The sequence below is a fragment of the Schistocerca nitens genome, chromosome 5 (genome assembly GCF_023898315.1).
Source record: "Schistocerca nitens isolate TAMUIC-IGC-003100 chromosome 5, iqSchNite1.1, whole genome shotgun sequence".
NCBI lineage: Eukaryota > Metazoa > Arthropoda > Insecta > Orthoptera > Acrididae > Schistocerca > Schistocerca nitens.
In genome coordinates, this window is record NC_064618.1 from 779,479,160 (window position 1) to 779,493,660 (window position 14,501).

Consider the following 14,501-nt stretch of genomic DNA (forward strand, 5'->3'; position numbering starts at 1 on the left):
TGTGAACCAGCACGAATGGTCTCGTACTTGCTGCTGGAGTGTGCTCGATCTCACTCAGATTTCTATGTTGACCTCTGATGACCCACCCGAGCTGTAGTGTTGTCGCAAGTCTTGTGGTCCGTTGATCTCCTTCCTACCAGCCAGCTCGATTTAGTGCCCAGAGACGCCTATGGATTGAACAGGAACGTGGACCCCACGAGGTCCTACTGAAGATTTCCGCTCTGTTCAGTGCTGTCAACTTTTCGCGTCGGAAGACAGCTTCTCCATCAGCAGTGGTAGGTGGAGGACAGAACGAAGTTCATCAGATACACCTTCGGCTAATTGGTACACTGTTCTGGAGTATCTAGAACATAGAATCGCTACTGTACCGTAATAATGGTGTCGAGTATTCTCCTTGAGAGCTGGAGAACTCGAGAATTTAGAGGGAGCTAGCAAGAGGCTAATGCATGTGACCTCATTTGAGAGCTTCCATGCCCTCTTTTGCATGTCTCCTCTCATTTTCATCAATTTTATTAATATTATATGTCATTGCACGGTAGTAACAGACCGAATAAGGTTATGGTAATGAGAGTATTTGTACTGAGAGCTCAAAAAATGCTTTAACTCGATTCCTAAACATTTTGTTTTACTTCCGTGGGTGGCCTGTGCGAGGCGAGCATCGGAGGACGCAGCACACTGCGTTTCCGGTTGGGGGCTGCAGTTCCCTGCATTCTGAGGGGTTCGTACAATAGGCTTAAGCACCTGGCGGAACGACTGACGTCGGTCGAGTTTCGCCTGTTGTATGCAGGGAGACGTCTGAGTGTCGCCGCAGTGTTTACCGTTGCGGCGCGCCCGGAACGAATATTCCTGGCACCGACTGACAGCATTGTTCTCTTGATTCTGAGAATACTTGTGGACTGTGCCCTACTGTGTGCGACTTCCTGGCATCGGATGGACGGTGGTCTAGGCAGGTTGCTTTCATAGCCAGTCCAACGGCAAGTTCAGTGTTCTAAACTGAATAGCAGAGGCATCATTGGTCAACTGAAAGTGAGGCTAGTTGGTGTCATAAAGCCCTGCTCGAAATTGGAGGGAACGGTCGCTATTGGCGAGAATGATGTTCTGAGACGGTGTGGGGGAATTTTGGAATCAGAACTGAATGCTGATTCGTAGTTTTCGAGGAGAGCAGGGAGTTGAGCAATGCAGGCTTCCCTCTTGCATCGCATCACAGTCGGTGGTAATTCGGGATCTGATCTTCCTCGGAGTTGGACGGTCTTGCGATTTGGTCGCTCGTTTTCGGAAGAACTTAGATTTTCCGGACAACCCTCGCGGCCAGGGTTGACACAGAGTTACTGCACGGCAGAAGTCGACGCCTACATCATCAGGTCGCTGCCTACCGACGACGTGCTGCAGATTTCAGTACTGGTACAGTATTTTGCGGCTCCGGCATTGTAGGACCTTATCAATTTTATACTGAATCCCTCAGCAGCATGCGCGCTCGCTTTGCTACAAGTCCACCTTGCTTGTTTCTCCATGTGATCCCATTTGATCTCTCACTAGTAATTGCGATACTGCTATATATTTGGAAGATTAATATTTGATTCATTAGGGCCTCCAGTCATTATCGTCAATCTATTGCATCACAGAGAGTAGCAGTCCATTGTTCTCGAGCCAACTGTTATTCTCATAGTATTGCAGTATACCGTATCGTTCAACCTACTGTGTGTGTCGACAATCATGTGCATTTATGTTCTGATATATAATAAATCTCATTGTAATATTTAATCCGCATAGCATTTGGTAGATATAGGCAGAATCCCATTTTCTGTTGTTTATTATGATAAAGTTCTCTTTTTTTGAGTAGATTAGGATTTTTATTAAATTCTTTTGAGTGTGCACTCCTTATTTTACCAACTAGCAGGGTCCACCATCATTTCCTTCCGTTACCGTTGTGCGCATAATTAATTAGCTGGTAGATAAGGAGGGGGTCGAGTGCATGTCTCGTTCTCATGCAAAATTCGTCTGAATTAAAGCGGTACAAACTCTTCTCCACCCTGTAACCTCGCAACTTATTCTGCCAAATTCACATAACAGGCTCTAACTGCTGAGTAATTTCTCTCATACTTGTTCTTAAGAAGTTGTACTGTTTCCTTCAACATCTCTTACGGTTCGTAACAACCGCATGTGTCCTCCTCATTCTTCAAAATCCACACAACAGGCTCCAACTGCTGTGTAAGTTCTCTAATACTGATTCTTATGAAGAAGTACAGTTTCCTTCAACATATCTTACGAGCTAGCGAATATGCGCGTTACGTTCCCGTTGGTTTTCTGTTCTGTGCTGAGGTAGTCCGCCCTCTCTCTCGGCTTCGTGTTATTTCGTGTTATAAGGTGCTCAGCCCTGATCCACTTACGACATACCGTCTACTTCCTGGTTGTCTCTGCCTCTGGCGTAACCGCACTTTGCTTGTATCAAGGTGAATGAGTTATAATAAAATTTTCTAATTTTCAACTCCTTAGTCTTCGGCACTGTAACAGCGCTACCATCGTCGTGTTGCTGGACCGCCTGATGTCGCTGATAGAGCTCGGCACGAGAAGGCGAGTGTCTTTTCAGCGGTGTGCAGTGAGCTTCCACCAGCAGCAAGAACACGGCCCTCCTCGCAGACATTGGTGGGGCAACTGCACAAGAAGCAACAGTCCTCAATAGTTACGCAACATGCTTCTTAAGAAAGGCTATCGTTTAGTCAAGGATTGCAATATCGTTTACTGGGATCTTTCTGACGAGCAATTGCGGGTTTCAGCAATGGACTACCAGATTGCTCTTGGTTACTACAATACAGCTTTCGCCCTGTTTCTAGCTAACGCACTACATTCTCTTAAGACACTGAACTGTTTTCCCACCGACATAAGCAGTAACTCGCGACAGGAGTATGATTCTGTTAAATGCAGTTTTCAATACCTTTATATCTTTAGGACAGAAATTTTGGCCTCAGTAGTTCTCCTCGTAATCACACTTGTTCATATCTGCAAACCTAGAGTTGTTAGTTAAATTATCGACATTACTTATGGTACTTAAAAGGTTTATTACAATATTATAAATTTGTTTTCTTGTTAATAACGATTATGTGTTAACCTAGATCTTTGTCAAATTGATGCATTATTAACAGTGGTCCTCATTTTATGTGTTTACCCCAGTCATCCACTGCCTTACTCCTTGAAAGTAAAGGTCTTTTTTTTTTTTTCCAGTATGAAATTTTCACTCTGCAGCGGAGTAGTCGCTGGCCGCTGATATGAAACTTCCTGGCAGATGAAAACTGTGGCTGACCGAGGTCCCGAGTTCGAGTCTCGGCCCGGCACACAGTTTTAATCTGCCAGGAAGTTTCATATCAGCGACGACTCCGCTACAGAATGAAAATTTCATTCGGGTAACGTCCCCCAGGCTTTCTTCCAGGAGTGTTAGTTCTGCAAGTTTGACAGGAGAGCTTCTGTGAAGTTTGGAAGGTAGGAGACGAGGTACTGGCAGAATTGAAGCTGTGAGAATGGGTCGTAAGTCGTCCTTGGGTAACTTCGTTGGTAGAGCACTTGCCCGCGAAAGGCGAAGGTCCAGAGTTCGAGTATCGGTCAGGCACACTAAACCCCAACTGTTATGACAAGAAGAAATCGTTAGTTTCAGCACGAGCATAGGATTTTACATGCTCCCCGCAACTAGCACACAAGAGAGCAAACTTTTCGTTCATCCATGCAGGAACGGACAGTCATGTCATGTGCCCTACCGGTACCTTCTGTCAGGAAACAGGCGTGTTTGCAGAAATAATGGTATACACAGGGAGAGTGCGTCGACATTGGACAACTACGCATTCTCGTCATAGCAACCATCGATGATGTTTCCCTTGACACAGTAGCAGAAGGAGGCACACTGACATTGGTTCGCCAACTGACAATACGACGCAGAAATGTACTTTTACACGAGCTTGTTCTGCTTCGTGTCAATCGAAGCATCTGCGAGTGTACGTTCCGAGGACCACAGTCGTTGCCGGACTGTACCCATAAGTCGTGCAGGCTATAAAATCTTGACATCTACCCACTGATACTATACCTGTCTCGACAAATCTTCGGGAATTTTACTTCACGCTTTCAATATATCAATATATTTGAATCTAATTTAATTGGTGCTTAGTCAGTACATGCCGACGGCCTCACGCTCCCTTTGTTTCACCAAAATTAAGCGCTGTCGGACTTTACTAGCGCCTGGATGAGTGACCGTCCGTTTCTTCCGAGAGCTGTTGGCAAGCAGAGTGCACGCGGCCCTTGTTAGGACAACTGAGAAGCTATTGACTGGAAGCAGCTGCTCTGGACACGAAACGCCAACGACTGGGAGAGCGGTGTATGCTCTATCTGGATTCTGTCACGCCTATGGTCTGAGGATGACACGGCGGCCGGTCGGCACTGTCGGGCCTTCAAGGCTTGTTCGGATGGAGTTTTTTAATCACTACATACATAATTACTAGGCTCATATTACGAATTCCACACTAAAGGAAAAGGAAATGTGTTTCTCCATGATTCTGATATTAACAAACTTTTTGACAATGTTCATCGCATAACCATTATAAAACCATTACACCTCATTCCATTATTAACTAATATATATCATCTAAATGAGCGTGCACTTTCACTCCCATCTATTGGCAGTCGGTTATTGTATGTGTCATCGAATCAAATAGCGTCCAAATACCATGTCCTGAAATTTCATACCATCCCTAAAACACATGCGTCTTCCTATCTCACACCATACGTGTTCTATAAGTGCCAAAGCAGGGACTCGTGCTCTCCTCGACGCGTATATGGGTAGAGTGAATGTATTGCTTTAAATTACGAGGATATGTAATACATACGCTGCTCACGGAGGGTGTGACAACAACATTTATGATTGGCGAGCATCTGCTCACTCTCGTCATTACCAGTAGAACAGCTCCCCACAATTTCAGGATCTGTGGAGGTATGGCTCGCGAGAATCGCTCCTTTTAGGGATCTTTCGCTTCGTCATCTACAGGTACGACGCATGGAAACTTAAGAAATCATCGCAGTACTAGGTAATTACCGAGGGCCCATATTCAGTCGTTACCTCTAAAGTCTTAGTGGAATACAATTGTTATTACTGGGTTATTCGTGAGACCGTGTCGAACAATCATACGACCCTCTCTTTTTCTAAGGTCCTATACTCAGTCTTTTTTATACTTCAAACAACCTGTACTATGTTGTCGTGAGTCTTCTTTATACTGCAGACAATCTTTATGCTGCTATACCGAGTCAGTCTTGTCAGTACTCGTTTCGCAGTCATTGCACTACAGTAAACTGTCTTTGAGATCTGTTCGATTCTGGTATGTTCCTTACGTCAATGACATAACAGCATAGACATGATTATAAGCTGCACATGCATATCGTCTGTAGAGTTGCGATCTCCAGCTGAAAATTTACTGTAACATTAATTCCAACCCATAGCCATAACGCACTCGTACAGTTTTTCGTCTTAGGCAGGGCCGGCCAGAAATTGTGCACGCGTGCGGTGCTCCTGCACATGTGCAACTTCCGGGTCACAGCGTGCACGCCGCAGCCGTCAGCGTTCACGTAGTGCATGTTTCTACGCACAGATGTCGCTTTATCCACTTGATGGGATACTCTGTACCGGCGCATTCTAGTGCTCTTTCCACAGCTTGCAAGCCAACCATGGGAAGTTATTTCGTGTATTATTTAAAATACTGTCACAGTCTACTCATTGAGACGTGTACATTTATGTTAACAGTTTTACCCAGTAAGACAACTAATACAGTTAACAACCGTGGGTTTTTATTAAGGCAGCTTGACTGACGGCACGTAAATACGCGTAATGTTTTTGATCTAATATTTAAGAAAGAGAGCACTTAGCGACTTCCAACGAACCTTACTTATGATTTCAAATAGCATTAAACTAATGCAAGGTTTCCTATAACTAATTCTCGGTATTCTCAGTTACACCCACATAGTTTCTGTCTCACTGACCTCTGAACAGAATGATAACCGCAGACCTCTCGATGATCACCTATTATTTCAATACCATTATTGCTAAATCTTTCATCAGTTCCTTCTGAAATCTGCATAATAACCGACAATTCGATGAATGTTATGTTTTATCGACTTCTGCTGAGCGTAGCCCTTCACACATTAAAAAAAACCTAAATGTATGTATAATAATGCACAGTTAGTAAACAATAATTTTTAATTATGAAACGAATAAATCCAAACAAGTTTATCACTGGTCATGAGAAACGATATAGTTAATATCGGGCACAAAAGCACTGCTCATTGACAAACGCAAGCAGTTGCGAAGATTTTCATCACTTATATTTGATCGAAACCTTGCTTTATTCGTTGCCATCACCGAGAAAAATCTTTCACAAACATATGTCGACACGAAATTTTCGTAGAATTCTTTTGTACTTCGCACTGCAAAGAACTTGTCCTTCAGTCTTGTATTGCGCTGTAGGTCGATCAGTTCCATTTGTAGATCATTCGGAGCATCTTCAAGTGACGACGAGAACGGTCGAGCAAAGAGGCGAATGACAGGAGACAAACTCGTAACATCTGCAAATTGTTCCTTAACTTTTCAATTATTGACACGTATTCTTGAAAACTAGCACTTTCATGAACCAGTCCAAGAGTCGGGAAATGTGCAGTGTTTCCTGTCAATAGCTGGCTCTCCAAAAGCGCAAGCTTCCTTCCAAAGGCATTTACTTTTTCCAACATGTCAGAAATTAAATTATTTTCACCTTGCAAACTGACGTTCAGACTGTTCATGTGAGACGTAATGTCCACGAGAAATACAAGGTCTGATATCCAACAAGGGTCTTCCAACATAGGTTCACTTTCTCTCTTCTCATGTAATAATGTTACTATGACCAAACGGAAATCAAAAAATATTTTCAGCATTTTACCTCGGCTGAGCCAGCGTACTTCGTTATAGTAAGGTATGTCGCCGTACTCCGCTCCTAATTCCTCCAAGAACTGCCGAAACTGGCGATGCGTAAGCCCATGTGTCTTCAGATAGTTTACAGTACGCACAACAATTTGCATGACATTTACTAACGTTACTGATTTTGCACAAAACGCCTCTCGATGCAGAATGAAGTGAATTCCATACAACGTCTCGTCTGTGCGCCCTAGCTTTTTGCGCATCCGTGCTATGAGTCCTCTCTGATGGCCTTGCATTGATGGTGCTCCATATGTGGTCACTGAGACTAACCGATTACAGTCCATAACGACACCATAAATCGCTTGCTCGACAGCTTGGAGTAAGTCCGCACCTGCAGTGGTCCCTTTCAAAGGTACTAAGTCAAAAACGTCCTGTGTTACACAAAGTGCGTTATCGACACCTCGTATGTATATCACAACCTGGGCTATATCTGTAAGATCTGTTGCTTCATCGAGCGCAACAGAGAAAGCAACGTAGTCTTTAGCCTTATTTATTAGCTGCCTGTGCACATAGCTGGCCATAGCACTGATACGACTTGTCACTGTTTGTTGAAACCTGCTAACGTTCGTGGGTCACACAAGTTCTGCAGCATCAATCGGACACCCTTTCACAAACTACCCTTCCGAAAAGGGTTTCCCAGAATGTACAATTCTTAATGCGATTTTAAAACTTGCTCGCAGTGAAGATTTAGTGTGGTTGTCATTCTGAGAAATTGAAAACAGTACATTGTACAGCGTACAGTAAAATAGACATAAATGTAACAGGAGAGACTAAGAGTTCAAGAAGTATCAGTTACTTTGACGTACAGTAAAATCGAGTTGATATGTCTCATCCATTTTCTTAAGGACATTTAATTTTGCTTGCCGTTCTTCACTGTTGAGTACACTATACTCGCCTTTGTGATGTGTATTATAGTGTCTTCCAATTGAAAACTTACGCTGGCAGCCTATTATTCGGCGGCACAGCAAACGCTGTGAGTTTTTGCCAACGGCTACAAAAAATAATTGCAGTTCCCAGTCATTTTTAAACTACTGAGAACATAGATCTCCCGTCCTTTGCTTTTTCACAGTACCTGCTATTTCTCAATATTTCTCTGTTAGGGTTACAGTCACCAGGGGTAAACGAGACTGGGTATGTTGGGCTCTTGCTTGTACCACATAAACGGGGAAGTGGAGCCGCCGCCGTTCATTTAGGACACATGTCTAATAACAGTTGTCGCTGTCGCTCGCTGTCGCACACGTGCGCACATGTGCAGCACTTCCGCACGTCTGCACATTGTGCAGCGTTTGGTCGGCCCCGGTCTTAGGAATGGCTCTTTTTTCCTTACGACAGTAAGCTCGCCTTAGGATAAAGCTTTAATCCCATCCCTCAGTCATGGAAATACAGGTGTGTCAGCGCAAATTCGGTAGCGATTTTTCGTCTTATACTTCTTTCCACCTGCTCTAATCTATTATCTATCTATTATACACTCCTGGAAATGGAAAAAAGAACACATTGACACCGGTGTGTCAGACCCACCATACTTGCTCCGGACACTGCGAGAGGGCTGTACAAGCAATGATCACACGCACGGCACAGCGGACACACCAGGAACCGCGGTGTTGGCCGTCGAATGGCGCTAGCTGCGCAGCATTTGTGCACCGCCGCCGTCAGTGTCAGCCAGTTTGCCGTGGCATATGGAGCTCCATCGCAGTCTTTAACACTGGTAGCATGCCGCGACAGCGTGGACGTGAACCGTATGTGCAGTTGACGGACTTTGATCGAGGGCATATAGTGGGCATGCGGGAGGCCGGGTGGACGTACCGCCGAATTGCTCAACACGTGGGGCGGGAGGTCTCCACAGTACATCGATGTTGTCACCAGTGGTCGGCGGAAGGTGCACGTGCCCGTCGACCTGGGACCGGACCGCAGCGACGCACGGATGCACGCCAAGACCGTAGGATCCTACGCAGTGCCGTAGGGGACCGCACCGCCACTTCCCAGCAAATTAGGGACACTGTTGCTCCTGGGGTATCGGCCTGGACCATTCGCAACCGTCTCCATGAAGCTGGGCTACGGTCCCGCACACCGTTAGGCCGTCTTCCGCTCACGCCCCAACATCGTGCAGCCCGCCTCCAGTGGTGTCGCGACAGGCGTGAATGGAGGGACGAATGGAGACGTGTCGTCTTCAGCGATGAGAGTCGCTTCTGCCTTGGTGCCAATGATGGTCGTATGTGTGTTTGGCGCCGTGCAGGTGAGCGCCACAATCAGGACTGCATTCGACCGAGGCACACAGGGCCAACACCCGGCATCATGGTGTGGGGAGCGATCTCCTACACTGGCCGTACACCACTGGTGATCGTCGAGGGGACACTGAATAGTGCACGGTACATCCAAACCGTCATCGAACCCATCGTTCTACCATTCCTAGACCGGCAAGGGAACTTGCTGTTCCAACAGGACAATGCACGTCCGCATGTATCCCGTGCCACCCAACGTGCTCTAGAAGGTGTAAGTCAACTACCCTGGCCAGCAAGATCTCCGGATCTGTCCCCCATTGAGCATGTTTGGGACTGGATGAAGCGTCGTCTCACGCGGTCTGCACGTCCAGCACGAACGCTGGTCCAACTGAGGCGCCAGGTGGAAATGGCATGGCAAGCCGTTCCACGGGACTGCATCCAGCATCTCTACGATCGTCTCCATGGGAGAATAGCAGCCTGCATTGCTGCTAAAGGTGGATATACACTGTACTAGTGCCGACATTGTGCATGCTCTGTTGCCTGTGTCTATGTGCCTATGGTTCTGTCAGTGTGATCATGTGATGTATCTGACCCCAGGAATGTGTCAATAAAGTTTCCCCTTCCTGGGACAATGAATTCACGGTGTTCTTATTTCAATTTCCAGGAGTGTATATTGATAGTCTGGTTATGACCACTTAATGGTCGATAGCGATACAAGCACTGTGAAATGTTTTTTTTCAGACTGGTGTGGCATAAAAATAAAAGCCCCAGTCACATTAATGTGACCACCGGTTATGTCCGAGGTCAGCGTGCAATAACCACCCAGTGACGGCAAGTGGCAGCACTCGTAGTGGAAAGTATAAAGGGAGTGTCGACCGGGAGACTGGGGGAAGGGTGCTGAAAACTATGAAGTATGTGTAATTCGGAATTTATCAGACGACCAGAAGGGCATGATCATTAGGTTTCGGGCCAGGGGTGAAAAAATTTCCTGAACTGCTCACGTACCGCTGTGGTTAAATTAAATTTCATGGCAAAATGGTGGTATCCAAAACCGGCGCCGGGGCAACTGTGGTGCACCATGTGCCTTAGATGGCAGGCAGGGGTAAAATAAGACAGCTACGATTATGTGTGTCGGCACGTGCAGCTGTTGAGCAACTGATCGCCTAGGTGAACCAAAGGCCTAATAAAATTGTCTCCTCAACGACCATTCAACGAACGTTACAGCTTATGGGCCTATGCAGCAAGCGCCTGGTTCTTGCACACACCCTGACTGCTGTTTAGGCTGGAATTTACACGCCATTATCGCAATTGGACGTCCACGGAGAAGCGACAGGTAACCTTACCACATGAATCAGTTTTTATGCTCCACTGCACGGATGGTCTTTGACGTGTTCAGCCATGCAACAATCGTCGGAATGCTCCCGGCCAGAGGAAGTTGCGTTATGGTGTGTGTAATGCTTTCGTGGCAAATGTTCAACTGGCTCTCTGCATTACGGGGCTTAACATCTGAGGTCATCAGTCCCCTAGACTTAAAGAACTGCTTGAACCTAACTAATATCCACGCCGGAGGCAGGATTCGAACCTGCGAGCGTAGAGCCGCTCGGCCACAGCGGTCAGCCTTCTTCAAGAAGGGTCGCCAAGCAAATGCGCAAAACTGTAGACCTATACCTCTGACATCGATCTGTTGTAGAATTTTAGAATATGTTTTTAGCTCGCGTATCATGTAATTCCTAGAAACCCGGAATCTACTCTGTGGGAATCAACATGGATTCCGGAAACAGCGATCGTGTGAGACCCAACTCGCTTAATTTGTTCATGAGACCCAGAAAATATTAGATACAGGCTCCCAAGTAGATGCCATTTTGCTTGACTTCTGGAAGGCGTTCGATACAGTTACGCACTGATACCAGATAAACAAAATAAGAGCCTACGAAATATCAGGCCGGCTGTGTGGCTGGATTGAAGAGGTTTTAGCAAACAGAACACAGCACGTTGTTCTCAATGGAGAGACGTCTACAGACGTTGAAGTAAGCTCTGGCGTGCCACAGGGGAGTGTTATGGGACCATTGCTTTTCACAATATATGTAAATGACCAAGTAGATGGTGTCGGAAGTTCCATGCGGCTTTTCGCGGATGATGCTGTAGTATACAGAGAAGTTGCAGCACTAGAAAATTGCAGCGAAATGCAGGAAGATCTGCAGCGGATAGGCACTTGGCAGGGAGTGGCAACTGACCCTTAACACAGACAAATGTAATGTATTGCGAATACATAGAAAGAAGGATCCTTTACTGTATGATTATATGATAGCAGAACAAACACTGGTAGCAGTTACTTCTGTAAAATATCTGCGAGTATGCGTGTGGAACTATTTGAAGTGGAATGATCATATAAAATTAATTGTTGGTGAGGCGGGTACCAGGTTGAGATTCATTGGGAGAGTCCTTAGAAAATGTAGTCCATCAACAAAGGAGGTCGCTTACAGAACACTCGTTCGACCTATACTTGAGTATTGTTCATCAGTGTGGGATCCGTACCAGGTCGGGTTGATAGAGGAGATAGAGAAGATCCAAAGAAGAGCGGCGCGTTTCGTCACAGGGTTATTTGGTAAGCGTGATAGCGTTACGGAGATGTTTAGCAAACTCATGTGGCAGACTCTGCAAGAGAGGCGCTCTGCATCGCGGTGTAGCTTGATGTCCAGGTTTCGAGAGGGTGTGTTTCTGGATGAGGTATCGAATATATTGCTTCCCCCTACCTATACCTTCCGAGGAGATCACGAATGTAAAATTAGAGAGATTCGACCGCGCACAGAGGCTTTCTGGCAGTCGTTCTTCCCGTGAACCATACGCGACTGGAACAGGGAAGGGAGGTAATGACAGTGGCACGTAATGTGCCCTCCGCCACACACCGTTGGTTGGCTTGTGGAGTATAAATGTAGATGTAGATGTAGATCTGGTGATCTCGTCAGTCTGGAAGGCACAATGGATCGATGTAAGTAAGCATGTGTCGTTGGGAACAATGTCCACCCGTAAATGCTGCTTGCTTTTCCTCAGCATGGTGTAGTCTACTAACAGGACGATGTAGTGTATCACACAGCTAGCAGCTTAGGTACGAGATTCGAAGAACACTGCGATGCGTTTACCGTACTATGCTGGCCACGAAAATCTCGAGAATATGTGAGACCACCCAAATCGGGTTGTTAACACCATGAATCCTCAACCGTGTAACTTAGCGGCACAGGAGTCAGCATGGCTCCACGGCCCTGTCGGTACTTTTCAGAACCCCTCTGACTCTCTTCCTGTACGTACGCGCTTGTAGAGGTAGTTATTCAGGCTTTTGGCAGGTGGTCACTTTAATGTGACTGAACTGTCCACTAGAAACATAATCATATAAGCTTCGTTGATAGCATTTAACTGTTCTTTTCACTGGCTCCATAAGTCAGTTATAAACTCGGAGGAGTGCAATGGCCAATGCCATTCTTAGCAAAGCACATGGATCAAGCTAACTTTAAGGTTCTGGTGGGCTAGTTCGGTTTACCACTACGCTTTTCACGTTACGGCTCTAGCGCGACTGCAGAGCTTTAGGTTGCCAGGTAATTTGCTGATACAGTCACCTGAATTACTTACCCTCTTTCCATGATCCACTGCCGAGAAATATTCAGAAAATTATGGCATATGTAAATTTTTACTATCGAACCTTCAATTTTTCCGGGATGGTTCCTCTGAAGAGGGCACGGAACTACTGGTTCATCACCCACTATGCACCTTTCAGCAGTCTTAGAGTGGAGTGTGTTGGTGTTATATAAATTTTGCTGCTTTAAATATGCCAAAAGAATGAGAATTTTACCTTCAGTAACAAGCCTTGACGTCTAAAAATTGCGAGTTCTTTCAATGTGGGCAGAAGGTGCCAGTACCTGTAGCAAAGCGTCAGATCTAGCACGGGTTTCAAAGTGCCAGAAGTGTCATGCGTTGTCCCACGCTACTTTGATTGTAATTTTTTATTATTCTTGGGGATTTTATACTTGACATTCCATCCACCTATCCTTCTTTCTGCTTGAACATTTTACAGACAACCCTTAATACTGCTGTTACGTAAAATAGTTAGCGTTCTATCTTTGTCGTGTTCTCATATTTAAATAGTTTGGAAAATTATACACAAATGGTCCAGTTTCCAAAAGTGTTGTAGTGTTATTCATATAACCAATTTCCACACAATAATTAGTCACTATCAATAATGTTAGATGTTTTTTCTTCGGACAGGTTCACAGAGCAGAAAAGAAACTATAAATCAGCACGAAATGTTTCATGTTTAGCAGTCGAGCGAGGTGGCGCAGTTGTTAGCACGCTAGACTCGTATTCTGGAGTACGGCGGTTGAAATTCCCGTCTGGCCATTTAGATTTACGTTATCCGTCATTCCCCTAAATCGCTCCATGCAAAAAAAAGGGATAGTTCCTATGAAAAGAGCACGGTCGATTTCCTTTCCCATTCTTTCTTAATTCCAGCAAGTGCTCCTTCTGTAATGACTGCGCTGTCGACGGGAAGTTAAATTCTAACCTTCCTGCCTTCATTTTCTGCTGTAGTGTCCTCGACATAAACTCTAAACGTACGTAGTAGATCATTCCTGTCAATAAAACTACAACATTCTTGGCTAAGTGAGCCTTTGTTTTCAACAAACATGCATTCAAGAGTTGCGGGATAACGTTGAAGAAGAGCACTTCTACCACTCTCTGTCGGCAAGACAATATGTTTTATTTGTGAAACACTTCACTTCTGAAAGACGATATTGTGGACAAAGCACCATCAAAATCACGACTTTTCTGTTGTAATGGCCAATTTCTACTTCATTAGGCCATCATTAGATCATAAATGCTGAGGGGGTGCCAGGGAATACTGACACTGGCAGTGGCTAAGAAAGTTTTAGCAGGAAAGCTCCGTTCGCTGCACCTCGACTGATATTGTGTGCAGTAGACAGTGAACATTGTGTACTGAGAAATTCTTAGTGAGTGGGTAAATCTGCAGTATTTAACATGAAATTTATCAACGATCAGATATCTGTCTCATATCATCATTTAAGTTAACTGTCCTCTTCTATTACGTAACCACTCTAACAAAAATATGGGCTAGTTACACCTACTTACAGTCGTTTCTACGGAAAGCCCTAGCAAAGACACATCTAAATATAATTTACGTGCCGACGACAACTAAGTTTCGTGAATGTAATGACAAAATGACTCTTGAACCCCAGAAGGATGATATTAGTTACTACTATAAAAAGGTAGGGGGCTAGTGGGTACATAGATTACAC